The sequence below is a fragment of the Triticum aestivum genome, chromosome 5D, assembly GCF_018294505.1.
Source record: "Triticum aestivum cultivar Chinese Spring chromosome 5D, IWGSC CS RefSeq v2.1, whole genome shotgun sequence".
Classification (NCBI taxonomy): domain Eukaryota; kingdom Viridiplantae; phylum Streptophyta; class Magnoliopsida; order Poales; family Poaceae; genus Triticum; species Triticum aestivum.
Window position 1 is genome coordinate 488,761,860 of NC_057808.1, and position 6,235 is coordinate 488,768,094.

A 6,235-nucleotide genomic window follows, 5' to 3' on the forward strand; every position below is an offset into this window, starting at 1 on the left:
TACGGATTAAACGAAGATTGGCTAAGGACGAGGTGACGATGCGCGTGGGAAATGGTTCCAAAGTCGATGTGATCGCTGTCGGCACGCTACCTCTACATCTACCTTCGGGATTAGTTTTAGACCTGAATAATTGTTATTTGGTGCCAGCATTAAGCATGAACATTATATCTGGATCTTGTTTGATGCGAGACGGTTATTCATTTAAATCCGAGAATAATGGTTGTTCTATTTATATGAGTAATATCTTTTATGGTCATGCACCCTTGAAGAGTGGTATATTTTTGTTGAATCTCGATAGTAGTGACATACATATTCATAATATTGAAGCCAAAAGATGCAAAGTTGATAATGATAGTGCAACTTATTTGTGGCACTGCCGTTTGGGTCATATTGGTGTAAAGCGCATGAAGAAACTCCATTCTGATGGACTTTTGGAATCACTTGATTATGAATCACTTAGTACTTGCGAACCATGCCTCATGGGCAAGATGACTAAAACTCCGTTCTCTGGAACAATGGAGCGAGCAACAGATTTGTTGGAAATCATACATACTGATGTATGTGGTCCGATGAATATTGAGGCTCGCGGCGGGTATCGTTATTTTCTGACCTTCACAGATGATTTGAGCAGATATGGCTATATCTATTTGTTGAAACATAAGTCTGAAACATTTGAAAAGTTCGAAGAATTTCAGAGTGGAGTGGAAAATCATCGTAACAAGAAAATAAAGTTTCTGCGATCTAATCGTGGAGGATAATATTTGAGTTACGAGTTTGGTCTTCATTTGAAACAATGCGGAATAGTTTCGCAACTCACGCCACCTAGAACACCACAACGTAATGGTGTATCTGAACGTCGTAACCGCACTTTATTAGATATGGTGCGATCTATGATGTCTCTTACTGATTTACCGCTATCATTTTGGGTTGTGCTTTAGAGACGGCTGCATTCACGTTAAATAGGGCACCATCTAAATCCGTTGAGACGACACCTTATGAACTGTGTTTTGGCAAGAAACCCAAATTTTCGTTTCTTAATGTTTGGGGCTGCGATGCTTATGTGAAAAAGCTTCGACCTGATAAGCTCGAACCCAAATCGGAGAAATGTGTCTTCATAGGATACCCAAAGGAGACTGTTGGGTACACCTTCTATCACAGATCCGAAGGCAAGACATTCGTTGCTAAGAATGGATCCTTTCTAGAGAAGGAGTTTCTCTCGAAAGAAGTGAGTGGGAGGAAAGTAGAACTTGATGAGGTAACTGTTGGGGAACGTAGTAATTTCAAAATTTTCCTACGCACACGCAAGATCATGGTGATGCATAGCAACGGGAGGGGAGAGTGTTGTCCACGTACCCTCGTAGACCGACAGCGGAAGCGTTATCACAACGCGGTTGATGTAGTCGTACGTCTTCACGATCCGACCAATCAAGTACCGAAAGTACGGCACCTCCGAGTTCTACACACGTTCAGCTCGATGACGTCCCTCGAACTCCGATCCAGCCGAGTGTTGAGGGAGAGTTTCGTCAGCACGACGGCGTGGTGACGATGATGATGTTCCACTGACGCAGGGCTTCGCCTAAGCTCCGCAATGGTATTATCGAGGTGTAATATGGTGGAGGGGGGCACTGCACACGGCTAAGAGATCTCAAGGATCAATTGTTGTGTCTCTGGGGTGCCCCCCTGCCCCCGTATATAAAGGAGCAAGGGGGAGGCAGCCGGCCAAGGGGAGAGGCGCGCCATAGGGGGGAGTCCTACTCGGGGGAAGGAGAAAGAAGGAAGGGTGCGCCCCCCTTCACTAGTCCAATTCGGACCAGATCATGGGGAGGGATGCGGCCACCTTTTGAGGCCTTTCTCTCCTTTCCCGTATGGCCCATTAAGGCCCAATACGAATTCCCGTAACTCTCTGGTACTCCGAAAAATACCCAAATCACTCGGAACCTTTCCGAAGTCCGAATATAGTCGTCCAATATATCGATCTTTACGTCTCAACCATTTCGAGACTCCTCGTCATATCCCCGATCTCATCCGGGACTCCGAACTCCTTCGGTACATCAAAACTCAATAAAACTGTCATCGTAACGTTAAGCGTGCGGACCCTACGGGTTCGAGAACTATGTAGACATGACCGAGACACGTCTCCGGTCAATAAGCAATAGCGGGACCTGGATGCCCATATTGGCTCCCACATATTCTACGAAGATCTTTATCGGTCAGACCGCATAACAACATACGTTGTTCCCTTTGTCACCGGTATGTTACTTGCCCGAGATTTGATCGTCGGTATCTCGATACCTAGTTCAATCTCGTTACCAGCAAGTCTCTTTACTCGTTCCGTAATACATCATCCCGCAAGTAACTCATTAGTCACAGTGCTTGCAAGGCTTATAGTGATGTGCATTACCGAGTGGGCCCAGAGATACCTCTCCGATAATTGGAGTGACAAATCCTAATCTCGAAATACGCCAACCCAACAAGTACCTTTGGAGACACCTGTAGAGCACCTTTATAATCACCCATTTACGTTGTGACGTTTGGTAGCACACAAAGTGTTCCTCCGGTAAACGGGAGTTGCATAATCTCATAGTCATAGGAACATGTATAAGTCATGAAAAAAGCAATAGCAACATACTAAACGATCGGGTGCTAAGCTAACGGAATGGGTCAAGTCAATCACGTCATTCTCCTAATGAGGTGATCTCGTTAATCAAATGACAACTCATGTCTATGGCTAGGAAACATAACCATCTTTGATTAACGAGCTAGTCAAGTAGAGGCATACTAGTGACACTCTGTTTGTCTATGTATTCACACATGTATTATGTTTCCGGTTAATACAATTCTAGCATGAATAATAAACATTTATCATGATATAAGGAAATATATAATACTTTATTATTGCCTCTAGGGCATATTTCCTTCAGTCTCCCACTTGCACTAGAGTCAATAATCTAGTTCACATCGCCATGTGATTTAACATCAATAATTCACATCACCATGTGATTAACACCCATAGTTCACATCTCTATGTGACCAACACTCAAAGGGTTTACTAGAGTCAATAATCTAGTTCACATCTCTATGTGATTAACACCCAAAGAGTACTAAGGTGTGATCATGTTTTGATTGTGAGATAATTTTAGTCAACGGGTCTGTCACATTCAGATCCGTAAGTATTTTGCAAATTTCTATGTCTACAATGCTCTGCACGGAGCTACTCTAGCTAATTACTCCCACTTTCAATATGTATCTAGACTGAGACTTAGAGTCATCTAGATTTAGTGTCAAAACTTGCATCGACGTAACCCTTTACGACGAACCTTTTGTCACTTCCATAATCGAGAAACATATCCTTATCCCACTAAGGATAATTTTGACCGCTGTCCAGTGATCTACTCCTAGATCACTATTGTACTCCCTTGCCAAAATCAGTGTAGGGTATACAATAGATCTGGTACACAGCATGGCATACTTTATAAAACCTATGGCCAAGGCATAGGGAATGACTTTCATTCTCTTTCTATCTTCTGCCGTGGTCGGGCTTTGAGTCTTACTCAATTTCACACCTTGTAACACAGGCAAGAACTCTTTCTTTGACTGTTCTATTTTGAACTACTTCAAAATCTTGTTAAGGTATGTACTCATTGAAAAAACTTATCAAGCGTCTTCATCTATCTCTATAGATCTTGATGCTCAATATGTAAGCAGCTTCACCGAGGTCTTTCTTTGAAAAACTCCTTTCAAACACTCCTTTATGCTTTGCAGAATAATTCTACATTATTTCCGATCAACAATATGTCATTCACATATACTTATCAGAAATGCTGTAGTGCTCCCACTCACTTTCTTGTAAATACAGGCTTCACCGCAAGTCTGTATAAAACTATATTCTTTGATCAACATATCAAAGCGTATATTCCTACTCCGAGATGCTTGCATCAGTCCATAGATGGATCGCTGGAGCTTGCATATTTTTTTAGCACCTTTAGGATTGACAAAACCTTCTGGTTGCATCATATACGACTCTTCTTTAATAAATCCATTAAGGAATGCAGTTTTGTTTATCCATTTGCCATATTTCATAAAATGCGGCAATTGCTAACATGATTCAGACAGATTTAAGCATAGATACGAGTGAGAAACTCTCATCGTAGTCAACACCTTGAACTTGTCGAAAACCTTTTTGCGACAATTCTAGCTTTGTAGATAGTAACACTACTATCAGCGTCCGTCTTCCTCTTGAAGATCCATTTTAATCACAATGGCTCGCCAATCATTGGGCAAGTCAATCAAAGTCCATACTTTGTTCTCATACATGGATCTCATCTCAGATTTCATGGCCTCAAGCCATTTTGCGGAATCTGGGCTCACCATCGCTTCTTCATAGTTCGTAGGTTCGTCATGGTCTAGTAACATAACCTCCAGAATAGGATTACCGTACCACTCTGGTGCGGATCTTACTCTGGTTTACCTACGAGGTTTGGTAGTAACTTGATCTGAAGTCATCATTAACTTCCTCACTAATTGGTGTAGGAGTCACAGGAACAGATTTCTGTGATGAACTACTTTCCAATAAGGGAGCAGGTACAGTTACCTCATCAAGTTCTACTTTCCTCCCACTCACTTCTTTCGAGAGAAACTCCTTCTCTAGAAAGGATCCATTCCTAGCAACGAATGTCTTGCCTTCGGATCTGTGATAGAAGGTGTACCCAACTATCTCCTTTGGGTATCCTATGAAGACACATTTCTCCGATTTGGGTTTGAGCTTATCAGGATGAAACTTTTTCACATGAGCATCGCAGCCCCAAACTTTAAGAAACGACAACTTTGGTTTCTTGCCAAACCACAGTTCATAAGGCGTCGTCTCAACGGATTTTGATGGTGCCCTATTTAACGTGAATGTAGCTGTCTCTAATGCATAACCCCAAAACGATAGTGGTAAATTGGTAAGAGACATCATAGATTGCACTATATCCAATAAAGTACGGTTATGACGTTCAGACACACCATTATGCTGTGGTGTTCCAGGTGGCGTGAGTAGTGAAACTATTTCACATTGTTTTAACTGAAGGCCAAACTCGTAACTAAAATACTCTTCTGCACGATCAAATCGTAGAAACTTTATTTTCTTGTTACGATGATTTTCGCTTCACTCTGAAATTATATGAACTTTTCAAATGTTTCAGACTTCTATTTCATTAAGTAGATATACCCAGATCTGCTCAAATCATCTGTGAAGGTCAGAAAATAATGAAACCTGCTACGAGCCTCAATATTCATCGGACCACATACATCTGTATGTATGATTTCCAACAAATCTGTTGCTCTCTCCATAGTTCCGGAGAACGGCGTTTTAGTCATCTTGCCCATGAGGCACGGTTCGCAAGCATCAAGTGATTCATAATCAAGTGATTCCAAAATCCCATCAGTAGGGAGTTTCTTCATGCGCTTTACACCAATATGACCTAAACGGCAGTGCCACAAATAAGTTGCACTATCATTATTAACTTTGCATCTTTTGGCTTCATTATTATGAATATGTGTATCACTACGATCGAGATCCAACAAACCATTTTCGTTGGTGTGTATGACCATAGAAGGTTTTTATTCATGTTAAACAGAACAACAATTGTTCTCTAACTTAAATGAATAACCGTATTGCAATAAACATGATCAAATCATATTCATGCTCAACGCAAACACCAAATAAAACTTATTTAGTTTCAACACTAATCCCGAAAGTATAGGGAGTGTGCGATGATGATCATATCAATCTTGGAACTACTTCCTGTTGGGAATCATAGCATAATTTTAAAATTTTCCTACGATCACCAAGATGCATCTATGGAGTATACTAGCAACGAGGGGAAGGGAGTGCATCTACATACCCTTGTAGATCGCGAGCGGAAGCGTTCCAATGAACGTGGATGACGGAGTCGTACTCGCCGTGATCCAAATCACCGATGACCGAGTGCCGAACGTACAACACCTCCGCGTTCAACACACGTACGGTGCAGCGACGTCTCCTCCTTTCTTGATCCAGCAAGGGGGGGGGGAGAGGTTGATGGAGATCCAACAGCACGACGGCGTGGTGGTGGATGTAGCGGCTCTCCGGCAGGGCTTCGCTGAGCTTTTGCGAGAGAGAGAGAGAGGTGTTGCAGGGGAGGAGGGAGGCGCCAAAGGCTGTAGTGTGCTGCCCTCCCTCCCCCCCCTTTATATAGGCCCCCTGGGGGGTGCG